At 34.5% G+C, this 16414-nt stretch overlaps 1 protein-coding gene and 1 long non-coding RNA gene across 2 annotated transcripts in view; one reads left to right on the forward strand and one right to left on the reverse strand.

Moving 5' to 3' along the window:
• The window catches only part of GPR158 (G protein-coupled receptor 158), a 298552-nt gene that overhangs the window by 51516 nt on the left and 230622 nt on the right, over window positions 1–16414 (forward strand). The gene's annotated exons all lie outside the window — the stretch shown is intronic.
• The window catches only part of LOC140691564 (uncharacterized), a 35268-nt gene that overhangs the window by 4200 nt on the left and 14654 nt on the right, over window positions 1–16414 (reverse strand). Inside the window, exons 2-4 of the long non-coding RNA XR_012067301.1 lie at window positions 16229–16300; window positions 15406–15540; window positions 5497–5645 (exon numbers count right to left, since the gene is read on the reverse strand). This is a non-coding gene — a long non-coding RNA (uncharacterized lncRNA). The remainder of the gene's footprint in view (window positions 1–5496; window positions 5646–15405; window positions 15541–16228; window positions 16301–16414) is intronic.

Here is a 16414-nt window from a genome sequence, read left to right on the forward strand (position 1 = left end):
TTTGAAATATAAATAGCATGCCTAACTTTTATAATTTTTAAAGAATACTGAGAAGAGTGAGATATGATGTTGATTGTGAAATAAATTCTAAATCTTGAAAACATCAAAGAACTATATCAGATATGGATGAATATTGTGAAATATTTACAGTAGTTATGTAGACATTAAATTAGGCATTATTATTATTGAAAAATACACCAAAGCTAATATGAACTTTTATTTTAAAATAGAAGTTTGTTGTGGTTTTGCTTCAATTTTGCCCATTAGAAGCAGGCAGGGTTCACATTACTACAAAGCTCTGTTTCCTCTGATGACAAATCTACTCTAAGTTGACACTTTTTTTTTAGGATCAGTCTTTTAATAAAGATGGTGAATGAGTCCTTTTAGCTCCATTTAAAACCTTTACCCTACTCTGTCCTTGGGAAAATATCATTTACAGTGATTTAAAAAATGGCTACAATGGATTTTTCTAAAAATTTAACTCAGTTTTAATTTCAGAAATGATTTTCAATTCTTTACTCAGCACTTCTGACTGTTGAAAAATTGAAAAATTGAACACTAAAGCTTTAATATTCACTGTTCAATTCAACAGTGAAAGACCATGAACTGAGCATTATGGGATAGAATGGTAAAAGCATGATACCTGCCTTTAAGGAGCTTGAAGTTTCACTGGAAGTGGGGATAGGGAGCAGATTTGGAGCAAATAACACATAAGCAATTAATGATCATTAAAGAAACTTCTGAATACTAGGTGACCTGGCATATAAAGTAATTAATAGTGACTTCTTCAAAAAATAAGATTATTTTTATAAGTTAAATTATTACTGTTTTATGCAACTGATTGATAAATGAGAAATTTTGGCTGTGGTAGTTTAGCAAACAGTATACTTTCCATAGTGCTTTCAATATGTGCTGATATGTTCAGAATAGGCATTCTGGTCAGTTAATGAGGAAACTTATATGTTTGTTAATAGGTATTGAAGAATGGTCTTCAAATTAAATTGATTGTTCTGAAATCATTTCTTCATAAGCCTGAGATGCTTTGGTGATGGTCAGTGGTGCCTTTTAGCTAACTTGAAAATTTAGGGGAATATATAACAAAGATGATGGCAGAAGATCTGATTTGATTTTTCCACCATTCTAGCACTAACTGGAGCCATTCTTTTCTTCCTGGAAAGGTCATTTGGACTGTGACTTTCCATTCATATGACAACCTACTATTTATTGATTTAAAAATGGTTGTTGCATCAACTATATTATCAAGTTATTACCTTAATACCTTTGAACCTTGAACTTAGTCTTGTGCAAAATAATTTCTTCAACAATCGATAATGACTTTAAAATTTAATTTCTTCATTAGAATAATGGGGAAGAGGGTCTGTCTTTGAGCCGACTACTTATTGGAGATATCACTAAGATCTTAAAAGAGCTATGAAAAATCATCCTTATATTCACAGAAAGCTTTTATAAGGGAAATCCTAAATCTGCAATTCTACCTTCAACTTTAAGGAGATTGGAAGAAATTTGATAATTATGGGTAATGCCACTCAGAATCTTCTTTGACAAAGGAAGAATATAATTATAGAAAGTATGTTAATTTTCACAAACCTACTGTAGAGAAGATATTGATAATATTTGATAAGTTTTTCCAATGAATGATGCTCTGTAAGCATATAAGCCATGATGAAACCATTTTATGTGTGTATTTGTGTATATATTGATAGTTTCTGGCCTGTTCTGCAGTTAATGATGTGTAAAGTGATTCTCATTTGTTTACGGGATAACTACTTACAAAAAGTTTTCCTTTTGGAAGAAAATTTAAAATCAGTGAACTGGATATTGTCCACTGCTCTTGGTCAATGTAGTAAATATAAAACCAATATATCAGAGTGATAAAATTGTAGAAACTATAAAAAAGGTTCTATTCTTGATAATTCCAAAGAGTTGTCTCAAGTCTAACTAATTAGCATTTAGCTTGTTTTTACAACGGAAGGATAATATGTATGTGAATCCAAGAGCTTTGACTATTATGTGCCATTCACTTTTAGATCATTAAAAAATACTGTGGCTAAGAACTAAGGAACATTTTTTTTTTTTTAAGGTTTATGCTACCACTTGTACTTTGGGCTTTTTTTGGATCTTTGTAGTATTTGTAAAATACTATTTAAGAAAACCAAGACTGCCTATACTTATTAATTATTTCATTTCTCACAAAGATGCCTTGATAAAAGTGTTCTTCTGCATGGTAAAACACAGCAAATTGATTTACAAAACCATATGAGCCTATATGAAATCTAAAAATGTATTTATAAAAACACTGTATGATGTAGCAAATCCTGAAGAGCAAAGCCTCTTATCACAAGACAAAAAAACAACTGCTTTAGTTTAAAATTGTATTATTGTTGAAGAATTCTTATTTGCTTACTTTTAAAAATGGCTGGTTAAAGTTTTCTTTAAATATTTTAGCATAGTCACTGAATCAGAAAGTTCTGAAAGGCTCATAAAGGAATGAGTTTATAGGAGGTCACTAAAATATAAAATAATAAATAATTCAGAAGTGCAAAAATAAATTCTTCTTCTTCCACTACTCTGACTGCACTAATATCATTGTGTTACATTATGTACAAGAAAACAAAGAATGTCAAGAAGGGTAATGGGAAGGGAAACAGATTTTGAAGATCCAGTATCAGAATACCTTGGTATTTTTGTTACAGAAAAGTTGAGTGTGTGATTATTTGGAACTAAAAATGCATTTGAAAGCATATTGGTGTAATGTGTTTGATTACTGATTATTTCTAAAGCTGTTTGCAAACTAACTTTCTACTTTTTTTAAAAATATCCAACTACCAGATAAATTCTAAATCTACTTTTTCAAGAGAGCTAATTTGGATGTTCAACTTTAATACTCAGTCCTTGAAATCAATATAGAAAGTCTTAGATATAGTCCTGCTGAGTCTGTTACTTCCTGGAAATTCTTGCTGTAGGTTATAATGACGTCAAATGTTTTATGGGTCTGGACTCCCTGCTATTCCTGGACACTGTTTTCATCAGCCTCTCCAGTTATGTAAATTATTCATATTCATTCTCCCCACCCCCCAGGCTTTCTCTGTCTTCTCTCCTTGTCTGTCTTTCTGTCTGTCTCTCTCTGCAAATAGCTCTTTTACTGAGAGCAAAACTAACACAATACTGCTCCCAGTACATAATTTTAGTAATGATAGTTGAGTTTTGTTTTCCTCTCAGGATCCCTTACAGCTTTCAATATGTCTCAGTTCGGCTTTGTGCATCAGATCACTTTGTTGGATGACAGGACCAGAATGACTGCCTTGTTTCCTATATGCTGTATTAATTTTGTATTGTTGCATAACACATTACCACAAAGTTGAGTTCATAAGAACAAAAATTTGCTACTTCACAGATTGTGTTGGTTAAAAGTCTAGAAACAGCCTAAGTGGGCCCTCTGCCCAGGGTCTCAGCAGGTGTTAAGGTGTTAGCTGGAGCTGTGTTCTTATCAGGAACGTGAGGTCTTCCAAGCTCATTCAAACCATTAATAGAATTTACTCCCCTGTGGTTGTAGTGTTGCAAAAAATATGTTACAGCTCAGTGTTATAGCTTGGTGTTACAGCTCAGTTGTGACAGCAACCTGGATCCGGACGAGAGATGAAGCAGTGCTCAGAAAGTTGGAGAACTCAGGTTTATTACACCAGTGGGCCCAGAGGAGTTAACACTCCAAGCTCTGGACCCCATCTGTAGGTCTACACCAGCTTTTATAGGCTGCCAGTTTACACTTTGCAACATCATATGTAAATGAGGTATAAGGAAAGTTGACTAATTAAGAACAAGCTTTGTAGAAATGGGCCAATCAGGAGGGAGAGAAATAACCAATCAGGAGTGAGCTCAGGGAACCAATAGAATTTTAGCTTTAAGTAAGCTGTTTCAGATGCAAAAAGTGAGATAGAGCCTCTGGGCCAGGGAACCTGATGGTGCTGGCAGGAGATTAGTGGCCCTGCTTGGGGGTCCTGCCTGTCTTTTTATGGGGCTTCCCACCTCAGTAGATGTTGCTGTTTTCATGCTGGCTGTCAGTCAGAGGTCACTCTCAGCTCTTGGAGGAATTGTCTCAGGTCTTAGCCACATAGCTCTCTCACAGCATAAAGGCTTACTTCTCCAAAGCCGGCAGGAGAATCCCTTTTACTTCAAATCTCAGTCTGTTTTGAATAACTCTTGACTGATTGAGTCAGACCCATCCAGGATAATCTCCCTTTTGACTCACTCAGGATCAACATACACAAAAGTCCTTCATCTTAGTCCTGTAAAGTAACTTAATCATGGGAATAAAATCTGACATATTCAGAGACCTGTTGATACTCAAGGGGCAGGGGATTATAAAGAATGTGTGCAAAAGGGAATGGAAATCTTAGGGGCCATCTTAGCATCCTGACTACTGCATATGCCTTGTCTTTTCAGACTGAGTTTCTATTTTCAGCCTTGTCCAAGATCAAAGTGTGCTTGTAGGTGTATTATTAGATAGTGCTGTGACTAATGGCCTTCCATAGCCACAGTAAGCCTGTGGTTACCATTCACATTCATTACTCAGTAGTCTTTACCAAACAATTAATGAATACTTTAGTTTTTTTTTAACCCTATTTTTAGCAGCAAAATAAATATTAAGCACCTTCTTTAATTACTATCATACCCTGAAAATATTATGAAGATATTTAGAAAAAGAAGATGTGTTTTTATTTAGAGGTGACATCCAAGAATCTGTTGGAGTTCAGTATACTTTATGCATTCCACATGAAGAATCTGATGTTTAAAAGTAGTGTGCTTTAATTGTCATCCTTGGTTGTCCTGTTTCATGCCCTAGTTAAACATAGAGATATGCTCAGCAAATCTGCAGATGAGACAAAGCTAATAGCATTAGTAAATGTATTGCAGTTACTGAATTGAGATCCAAAAATATTCTAGCAATAAAAACAATCAGCTGAAATTAGCAAGATAATTTTTGACGGAGATAAATATAAAGCCCTGCATTACTCTTTTCCCTAAACAAGAAAAAACAGTGTCTCAGGTACAGGTTGGTGAATAGATGGCTTAGTATACCTCTTAATAATTGTGAGAAAGTCTTAGAAATTTTGGTTAATATTGAGTTCTATGTGAGCCAATGGTAGTATGTGGCTGCCATAAAAGGCTGATTTTCAATTTAGAAATAAGGGAGGAAATGATTCTGCTCTTCTTATCAACAGAGTAAGTAAACTACATCTGCTGTCTTTTTTCCCTTTTCTAGTTTTTCCAAAATAATTTCTCAACGTTTGAAAACATTTTTGATACCTCTTTATATATTCTTATTTTGTTTATTCTGCTTATTAAATAGAAATCACTTTCTTATTATGTCATTAATTTGTATCTAGTTATTTTGAAAGACCTTTAATTTTTGGCTAAGTTTGCAAGTTATATAAGTCCATATCCATGTCTACTTACATAATGAATGTTTCTACTTACACAATTAGGCTTGTTATACTGGTTTCTTGTCCTTGAACCAAGCATCATCGCCTGTCCAAGAGGGTTAGGGAAAATGAAGAGGATGAAAAATTCTCTCTGTTGCTCATGCTATACCCGTTCTGACTCTTTGGCATGTGAATGCCTTTCTTCTACAAAACAGGAATAAAATGTGGTTTCACCAGTTGATTCCAAGGCTACATACTATTAAGAAGTAAAAATAATGTATTCTCTTGGAAATGATTTCTATGAGATACTTTTAACTACAGGAGAGTTTCACCTGGTGCCTAGACCACCTTCAGAGGTCTAAGACATTTAAGATAAAAGAATTCAAGTAGGTTTTTACACTAGGTGTAAGACACTGCTCATTCAGGGTATTAAATCACCTCTATGTAAATCCTGCATGCATGCATTTGCTCATTCAATGTATTCTTTTATTGATGTGTTCAAAAATTAATATAGAACTTAATTATATTATAAGCCCTGTAGTAATTCCTGTATCTTAAGTTTTCTTTCTTAAAAATAAGAATGCTTAAGTATAATCAGTGTCCATTGAAACTTTTAGCCTTTAAATATGGCTGCTGGACTAGCTGACCTCCTCCTGGCCTCCTTCCCTTCCTCGCTCCCTTCCTACCTTTCTTCCTTTTTTATTATGAAATATGTCCTGCATATAAGTGACTGTATATAGTATATCAACAGGGTTAATAATACTAGTAATAATAATAATAGCAAGACCCATGTAAATGCCATTCTGTTTCTAAATGTTTGGTGCCTCCTTTGGTTATCTCCCAAAATGCATCTTCCTGCTACTACCTACCAATGAAAGAATTCTTTTTAGAGAGTTTAAAAAATCTTTTACATATCCTTTCTTTGCTGTTTCATTAGTTTTACTGTATACATATGTATCTCTAAACAATAACGTTTTTAGTTTTTATTTTTGAAAAATACTTTATAAATGCAATTTATATTTACTTTACATCATGTAAAGTTTTGATATTCATTCTAATTGGATGTGTGCAGCTCTATTCATTTATTCAATTTCAGTTTTGTGTACTGTGCTACTGTGTGAATATACCATAATTTATTTATCAGTTCTGTGGTCAGTGAACATTTATGTTGTTTTCAGTTTTTTCTTTCTTTTTCTATCAGAACAGTGTTTCAATAAGCATGCATTTCAATAAGCATACATTTCAATAAGCATGGTTTCAATAGCCATATCTCTGGTGTATGTGTGCAAGAATTCCCCTAAGGAATGGAATTGCTGGGCCATAGACTATATGCATGCTTCACTTCATCTGTAGTGCGGATTGTTTCTTCAAGTGGATGTACCAGTTTGTATTCCCATCAGCACTGCCAGTGAGTTCCAGTGTTCTGCCACATCCACGGCCCTTGATATTGTCTAATTCTTTAATTTTGGTTTATATAGAGGATGTGAAATGGCATTTCATTGTGGTTTCAATTTTCATCTCTCTGCCTACTAATGAGATAAACTTTTTATTCTTACGTTAATTGGTCATTCCTGTTTCTACCTCATGGTGTGATGACTGTCTTGTTTTCCTTTTTCTATTTGTCTTTTAGGTTGCTCATATTACTGATTTGTAGGATTTGATTAGATGTTGTGTATGTTAATCCTTTTGTGGCTTACTGTGATTAAATATCTTACCTCAAGTTGTGGGTTGTGTTTATAGTGTTTTTGAGGAACTGAATTTTAATATATTAGTTTTTTAAAAAACTCTTTATGATTTTTGCTTTTTACATCTTTTAAAACAAATCCTTCCTTACCCCATAATCATAGAAATATTTTTCTGTAATTTCTTCCATGGGTCTTAAAGTTTTTGCCATTCCCATTTATATTCTCTATGTATTCGGACTTGATTTATGTTATGGTAGAAGGTAGGAATTCATTCTAATTTTTTAAAAATATCAATCAAGGGTCAGCAAACTTCCTGTAAAGGATAGGATAGTGACTATTTTAGGCTTCTCAGGTTGTATGGTCCCTGTTGTAATATACTTAATTTTGCCATTGTACCACAAAAGCAGCCAAAGACAAGCTGTAAATGAATGAGCATGGTTGTGTCCCCATAAAACTTTATTTATAAAAGCAAGAGGCTTGTTGGATTTGGCCTGTGGACTGTAGTTGCCAACCCTTGATATGGCTAACTAACTGTCTCAGAAAAAATTTTTTCCTTTCTTTTTCCACTTATGTCCAGTGCCTGCTCTGTTATATAATGTTTCCATGTATGTGTGAGTCTGTTTCTAGGCTCTGTGTTTTTCAAAAAATTGTTTTAGTTGTCTGTCCCTGTGCTCACATCCAACTTCCCAATTCCTGTAGCCTTATTATAAAGTTTGAGATCTGACAAGGAAAGCCCTGATTCTTCCCTTCTGATTCTCCTTTAGATGTGCTTTGGCCTTTCTTGGCTTTCCCTCTTCTGCGTAAATCTTAAAAATCAACTTGTCAAGTTCTACAAAAACTCCACTTAGTATTTGATTGAACTGTATTATAACCACTTTGGGAGAACTGAGATTAGAATATTGTATTCCTGTTTTTGAGCACAGTATATCTCTCTTTTAATTTGGGTCATTTTTAATGTCTTAAACTAATGTTTATAATATTCTCTAAGGCCTCGCACATCACTTTTTAGATTTATCCCTAGCTACCTTATTTTTGTGTTACTATGGTAAATGGTATCTCTCTAAATATTGTGTAAAACTCAGGAAAAATTTATATGCTGACCTTATTTACATCTACCTGGCTAAACTCTATTAATAACTATAATATTTTTCTTTGAGGTTTATTGTCTATGTACAATGACAGTTTCCTTTCTTCTTTTCCACTCCTCATGCTTTTTATCTATCTTATTTTATTCCATTGACTCTAGTCTCCAGTACAATGTTGAATAGAAGTTATGAGAATAGGAATCCTTGTATTTTCCCTGCTTTTTAAAAAATGATTTAACTGTGTATGATATTCGTGATAGAATTTTGTTTGTTTGGAACGTATATTTTATTAGGTCAAGGAATTTACTTTGTTTTCCCCTCAATACCGGATAATTACAGTTTTTTTTTTATTCTTTTCCTTTTTTTCCCTTATGACTCTCTTTCAGAGAGGCCTATTTTTTCCACGTACTACAAGGTCCTATTTCTCAGAGCATCATGTGCACATTCTTCTAGGTCTGGATCAAAACGTGTTCTTTCAGAGAAGAATTGTGCCTGCTTATGCTAGTATGGTCACCACTGTCTTAGGACAGCTTCAACTAAATTTTTGGCCTGAGAATTTGTAGGCCACACAGTTGATATGAATTCCTACATAGGACAGACTTCTTCCCTTTCTTCCAAAGAATCCAGAGTTAAGGCTAAGAATGACTTGTATTATTCTTTCAGTAGGACAGTTTTTTTGTTGTTGTTTTTGTCTTTGTTTTTGTCCACCCATCCCTCCTTTCACATTCTGAGGATGTCACCCTTCAAAGGCATCAGGTTTAAGGGGGCATCTCTAATCTGCCCATTCACTCTAAAGGGACTTTGGCTTGGTCGTCTGTTCTCCACATGTAGCTGATTAAAACTCAGGGTCCAGGTTAGCAAGAATTGCCATAGACTTCAAAGCCGCTGCCACTTCCCATGCTATTGACATCTGAGGATTTGTGCTTTCTTTTCATTTTGACCTTTGAGAAGTTATCTTAATTTCTTGTCAGCTGGAAAATACATCAGAAAAAAATGTTTTAAAATATTTTATCTAGCATTTTAGTTGTGCTATACCACATGGGGGTGAAAACCTTTTCTGCTGTGTTGCCAAAACCAGTATTTCCCCTTAGACTTTACACATAATGACAGCCTCCTGTCCTGAACTCTGTCCCACCTCACCATGACTAACATTTACATCAGTCCTTCTCAAAGTTTGCTGCACATTGAAACCACCTGAGAAGCTTTTAAAACTCCTGATGATCAGGCCACACTCCAGATAAATTAAAATCTCTGAGACATCAGTAATTTTTAAAGGTCCCACAGGATTCCATTGTGCAGCCAAGGTTCAGAACAACTCCTTATACTCTAGCTGCCCATTTTGATTCATGTCTATTCCTGTTCACCTGTCTTTTCACTTTCCTCAGCCAAATAGTTTCTTTCAGAGGCCAGGTGACCACATGTACATAAAACACTAACTTTCTAATCCTCCTGACCCCCTTCTTCAAACTGATATGCTTTCTGTGTAACTAAATCTACTCTATCTGTGGTCAACTGAATAGGAAAACGTTCAACTTGTTTTACTTTTCTTTGCAATATTCTATATTCTCTTTTTACGTCTTTCACACTATGCAATCTTGTTTTCCTCTGCTGAGAAATTTTTAGTGCAGTCTCTTAATTTGCTAATTAATTCTGATAGACTAGTTTCATAGTCTCAGCAAATCAGTATGTGATATGCTTGGATTATGAATAGCTTAGCACAGAAAATGAAGTAATTTCCATGGAATAAATTAGAGTCAATTAACATGGCAGAGTCAGTTATCTTTTTGAATAATGCAGATTTGCTCAGAAAAGCATTCTGTTTTGTTTGTAAGATGATCTGGGCTTTTAACCATTAAGACTGCCACAGCCCTTTCTCCTTTGGAGCTAATAATAAAAAAGGAGATGGTAAATGACAGGAGCAGTGAGGCCAGTGGTAGCAAAACAGACAGGTAGGGTGGTCACCATACTTTGTTCTAGGTCAGAGTATGTTAATTGATCATCGCATGCTATTAGAATGGTATGTTTTATGGCTGTCTTTAATGTAATACTAGCACATCCAAAAATGTGACACAATTATAAATTTATAATTATTTCTTCTGGAGAAATAATGATGACATTTCCTGCAAGTCAAACAAGTTGGAGCTTTCTTATTTATCTATTAGGGCTTGGGACTAAGTAAATAGTGATCTAGTTACAATATTAGCAAATGATTAGTTTAACACATTAATTTTAGTGTCTTCAAGATAAAAGATATCTTCCCAACCAGGAAAGGCAGACTTCTTAGGATTTAATGGTGAGAGGTGAGATCTGGAAAGCTTTAGAGAAAAGCCACATTCTTTGGGTATGCGCTTAGGCGAGCTGGTCTTTAGAAGCCTGCTACTGCTTTCCATAATAATGGATAATTATCATTATTTTCCTCCAGGGAATGTTGTGTGGAATAACTAATTAATGATTGCAATGCACTTTGGAATCTGAGACATTTGGAGTAACTTTTAAGTATTTTGCATTTGAGTATCAGGATAAAATAAGCATGGATAAAGGAAACCTGAAAGGAAAGCTTTTATTTCCAGATTGTGAAATAAATTTTCTGACATTTTATTTTGTTAATAGGCTTAGTTTCTTTAAAAAAAAAGCTATTATAATTTCATTTCCTGTTTAAAGATGCTGCTTATTACTATTTTTCAAAAATTCTGCTGCTGCGATGATCGTATGTGCCTAGAAGTGGCTATAAGGTCCAATACATGGCACAATAAATTTTATAAAATGTGGCCTGTTGGTTAATGCTATCTTTTGGTATTTGGAGACCTGAATTTTCACCTTGTTGGATATATCACAGGTTTGTTTTTAAGAAAGCCATTCCTAATTGTCATATCTCAGGTATTTTTGACCTATGGCTCTTATTTCACAAACTAGTTATGTGGCAACTAGGTTCCAAAGACCCTGCCTTTCCAGTGAATCACTCCTCTTGGTATTTATGCCCTTCTCTGTCTTCTACACATTGAATCTGAGCTGGCTATTTGTAACCAGACTGATGCTGCACATATTCTGAAGACAGGTCATAAAAAGCCCTGCAACTTTTGCCCTGATTTCTTGGAAAGCTTATTCTGGGGTAAGCCACCTGCTATGTAAGAAGTCCAATTAACCTTTAGATTTCCATGCTGCAAGGTTACTCAGATGAGGCACTTGAAGAGGTCACGTGGAAAGATATCTATATATGTACACATGTTTATAGTTATGTATATTATATGCATATATTCATTTGGCTAGTTCATGGCTATTGCATCCATCCCACCTGAAGCACCAGACACATGAGTGTAGAACCATCTTAGGTGTCCAGACCAGCCTTCATATGACTCCAGGCTCAGCTGTCATCTGATTGCAAGTGCATAACTTAAGCATGAGATGCCCAGCTGACCTGAATCCATGCACACAACTGTGAGAGAGAACACAGCTCTCTTGTTTTAAGCCTCTAAGCTTTGGGGTGGTTTGTTACACAGCAGAAAAAAAAAACAAACAAAGGGCACTGAAGACTTTGACACTATTTGCTATGCTGGTATCATAGTGTTTCTTCATTTGGGTTACATTTGCTGATAGTATTAGACAGATCCTTCATATGCCAAGATGATGTTCTTAAAACTTGTCACAATGATATCTAAAGAGTACCTTTCCCAGTTTCCAGTGCTATCTATGGGTTTCATGCTTGCTTGAAAATAGAACTGGCTCTGTGACCTATTTTTAATATTTCAAGAAGCCTAACCAAAATGGTGCATTTACCCAAGATAAGGATGCTTTTCTTTTGCTTTGGTTTGGTATTTATCAACCTCTCAGTGTATCTTGTTGAAATAAATTATACTTAAATGCAGTGGTTTTTTGTTTGTTTGTTTGTATTTGTGAGACAAAAACCAAAGCATAAGTATGTTTTTTGCAAGCAGTATCTTGAAGTGGAGTATATCTTTTATATGTAATCTGATCTACATTTCAGTATTACACACAACAATTTTCTGAATATATGTTAGAGATCAAGTGAGATAAGAGAATACTCTTTATGTTATGAATAGGATAAAGAAGAAAGTGTTCAACATGAAAAGAATGTTTACTTGACTATAATTCCTTTTAGGTACTTTACTATTTCTTGATCAATGTTTTTTAACCTAGGGTCCATCTATGAGGATGCATGGATAAGCTTTAGGATACCTGTGAAGTCTTTGCAATTTTATGTAACATATTAGGTGTATGTGCATTTTTCAAGGGAGAGTCTTCATAGATTAGATCAGATTCATAAATGAAATCTATGGCCCTAAGAACTTACAAATTTATATTTGTTAAGACTCATTGAATTATATACTTAAAATTGGTGAATTTTTATATGTGAATTATATCTCAAGTAAGTTGACCCTGCCTCAAAAAGCTGTGAATTAGTATTCCCAATGAAAGGCATTTAAAAAATAAAATGCAGACAGCAAGTCACCTAAAGGTATCTTCTAGGTGGAACCTTTTTCTTCCAGTTTGTCCTTCCTTCTAGAATGTCACCAAAATAGCTTCTATTTTTGTGTGCAGATTTAGTTCACATGGAAATGGAGGCAAAACTAGGGTAGGATATAGAGGAGTAGGTTAGTCATGAGGTATTACAATGTTATCAGTCTTTGCCTTGACAATGAGGCTCAAATAAGGTCCATAAAATATCATTGATATTCAGTAAGTTATTTTCAAATAAACTTATAATTTAGAAAAATCTGTGAGCTATGTTAGGAACTTTCTAAGTAATTTAAGGTGATGCATATGTCCTTTTGTTATTTAGTTTTAATGATTTGTAGATGGGAGCCAAGAAACCTGGGTTTGGCTTTTTGCAAGTAACTTGTTTAAGCAAATACTTGTGACTTTAATGAAAAGTTCTTATCTCATTTTCTTCACCTATAAAATGAAGATCATATTACTTTCTGTATATACTTTAACATTTCAATACCCTGACCTAAGACCTAGTACATTGACAGCTTATTTTTTTGAATGAATCAATGAATTTCTGATATTTAATAATATTAGTTAATTTATTGAGGGATTAATTTTAGTTTGAATAGAGCAGATGGTTCATGCAGGAAAATGGGGGAACATAAAGTTAGATTCTGATCATTTTAGATTTTAAACATATATTTATCAAGGTGTAAAATAAGATACTTTAGGTATACTCCACCATAGCTTTATAAAGGTTAATTAATTTGCTCATGGTTACACACTTAGGGTAAAAGGGGAAAATTGCTGTTTAAAACCATATGAACAATCAAGAAAGTGAAAAGACAACCTATGGAATGGGAAAAATATTTGCATCTGATAAGGGGTTAATATCCCAGATATATAAAGAACTCATACAACTCAATAGCAAAGAAAAAAATAATTCAAATTAAAAATGGACAAAGGACCTGAAAAGACATTTTTTCAATGAAGATATATGAATATGAATGGCCAACAGGTACATGAAAAGATGCTCAACATCACTGATTGTTAGGGAAATGCAAATCAAAATCCAATGAGATATTACCTCATTACCTGTCAGAATGACCATCATCAAAAAGACAAGAGTTAAATGCTGGTGAGGATGTGGAAAAAAGGGAATCATTGTGTTCTGTTGGTGGGATTCTAAAGTGATAAAGCCACAATGGAAAAATAGTATGGAAGAGCCTCAAAAAATTAAAAATAGATATGAAAATGAATATATGTATGTTCACATATGACTGAAACACTGTGCTGTACACCAGAAATTGACACTACATTGTAAACTGACTATACTTCAATAAAAAAATATGTAGATAGAAAAAAATAGAACTACCATATGATCCAGCAATTCCACTTCTGGTAATATAGCCAAAGGAAAGAAAAACACTGTGTCAAAGAGATATCTACATCCCTCTCCATGTTCATAGCAATGGAATTTACAAGGAAACAACCTAAGTGTTCATTGACAGATGACTGGATAAAGACAATGTGGTGTGTGTGTGTTTGTACACATACACATACACATATATCCATATATACACACAATGGAATATTACTTAGCCATAAAAATGGGGATATCCTACCATTTGAGACAACATAGGTGGACCTTGAGTACATTATGCTAAATGAAACAAGTCAGACAAAGACAAATACCATATGATCTCACTTGTATATGGAACCTGAAAAAAAAAAAGACAAAATCCAAACTCATAGAAAAAGAGATCACATTGTGGTTACCAGAGGCTAGAGAAGGAGAGGGCAAATTGAAGATGGTTGGTCCAAAGGTACAAACATCCAGTTATAAGATAAATGCTCCAATCTGGTCCTCTTCCATTCCCCCTATGTAATGAATGACACCACCATCTACCAACTTGCACAAGCCAGAAATCTACAAGCCTTCCTTTACATTTCCCTCTTCCTCATCAACTTATCCAACTCCTGTTGATTTTACTTCATAAATATTTTTGTATACTTAACAACTACCCAGCAATGATGTAATTCAAAATTACCCAGAACTCTAGCTTTCTAATAGATCTCTTCAATCCATTGTTGTCCTCTCTTCACTATAGTTAAGAGAATGAAGAAACTGATATGCCATTCCCCTGCTTAGTTCTGATGCTGTCACTGCTTTTAGGATGAAGTCCAAAATCCTTATCATGGCCTATAATTTCCTGCATACTCCGGCCCTGATCACTTCTTTATCTTCATCTCATTGCTCTTACTCTTGGCCCATTGACAATGGCTGGGCTTTCTTTTCACGACTCCAAATTTCCATGCTGTCTCATAGCTCAGGATACTTAACTCTGCTTGGATATCTTTCTCCCATTTGTATCTAGTTTATCTATTTAGTTCATTCTCTCCTTCAGTAGTCTGCTGAAACAGCATCTCCTTAGAGAAGCTTCTGACTTCAGGCTAGATTTGTCTTTTTCTGTTATTTGCTGTCATGGCAAATCTTTCTTCATAGTTTTCTAATAATTTTAAATTGCATCTTTATTTATGTGATGATTTTACTTGTGTCTGTTTCTTTCATTAAACTCTAAGCTCCATGTGTCTGTTCTGCTCCTAATTTTATCTTTGATTCTTAGCACAATGCTTAGCTTAACAGTGACTTAAACATTGAAGGAATGAAAGAAATGATATTATAGGAAGACATCTTATTTACATACAGCCCCGTTTTCAGAGAGTTGTCTGTTTTAAGCAGTGTACCTTGAAGTGATGGTAAGCATACTCTGGTTCATCCACCCTGATCACACATTTGTTAGGTGGCAGGTGAAGGTAAGGCTTTATAGTGTGGCTGCAGAAACCAAGGGCTCTTGAATGCTTTCTCTACCAAGTTCTATTCTAAAAAATAGGTAAGTGAGAGACATGATATTACACTATTGAAATAAGTTTCACTGTGACTGAAAATGCCCAGTAGTGCCCCTAGTTGTTTTTTGGGGGTAATGAATGCCTCCTAGGTCATCTCAAACCAGCTCACATACTTCTAGTCATCAAAGAACTCAGAGGGTAGCTGTCTGAAATCCAGATGAACAGTGATGAATGAAGGCATCAGATACTCAGAGGGCAGAGAAACATTTCTGAACTACAGAATAATGTAGCCTCTTAGCCCAGTCATAATGTAACTTAGTGGTATTGACAGTTAAAATTATTTAGGCTTGAGTTTTCTGAATTCTTGCAAAACTTATGAAGTATTATATTTAGTAACATGTTGTTTGCTTATTTGTTATTTTTTTATTCTCTTGTCAAATTTTCTTAACCAGGAAAAATTTTGATTTGGTGCTTATTCAGATAATACAGATGGCATAATGTCTCACTGCTCTGACAGATGATTTATTTTGTTATTTCTCCTATTTTCTATTTCCTCTCCTTTGCTTTCTTTTGCTCCTTTGCTCTCCTCTCTCTAGCCCTTTTTTCTTTATCCTATCTCAAGATCCCATCTCTTATTTACGTGCTCTCATGCTCAAGTCAATTTATAAATGTAGACAGGAATATGTACAAATGTCAGCTTTCTATTTTGAGTGGAAATTACCTTACTAGAATGTTTATAAAAATGGATTACTTCTCTCAGGAGATTCATTCATCAAGACAGAAGTTGGTCCTCCTGTACAAAATGGAATGGAAATAGAAACAGTCAAAATACACTAGGATAAACACAGTGATCAGGGATTAGATGAGGAGGGGAAGCCTTATTTGGAGGAAAAATGCTGGCTGCTTG

This window comes from Vicugna pacos, chromosome 35, assembly GCF_048564905.1.
Source record: "Vicugna pacos chromosome 35, VicPac4, whole genome shotgun sequence".
NCBI lineage: Eukaryota > Metazoa > Chordata > Mammalia > Artiodactyla > Camelidae > Vicugna > Vicugna pacos.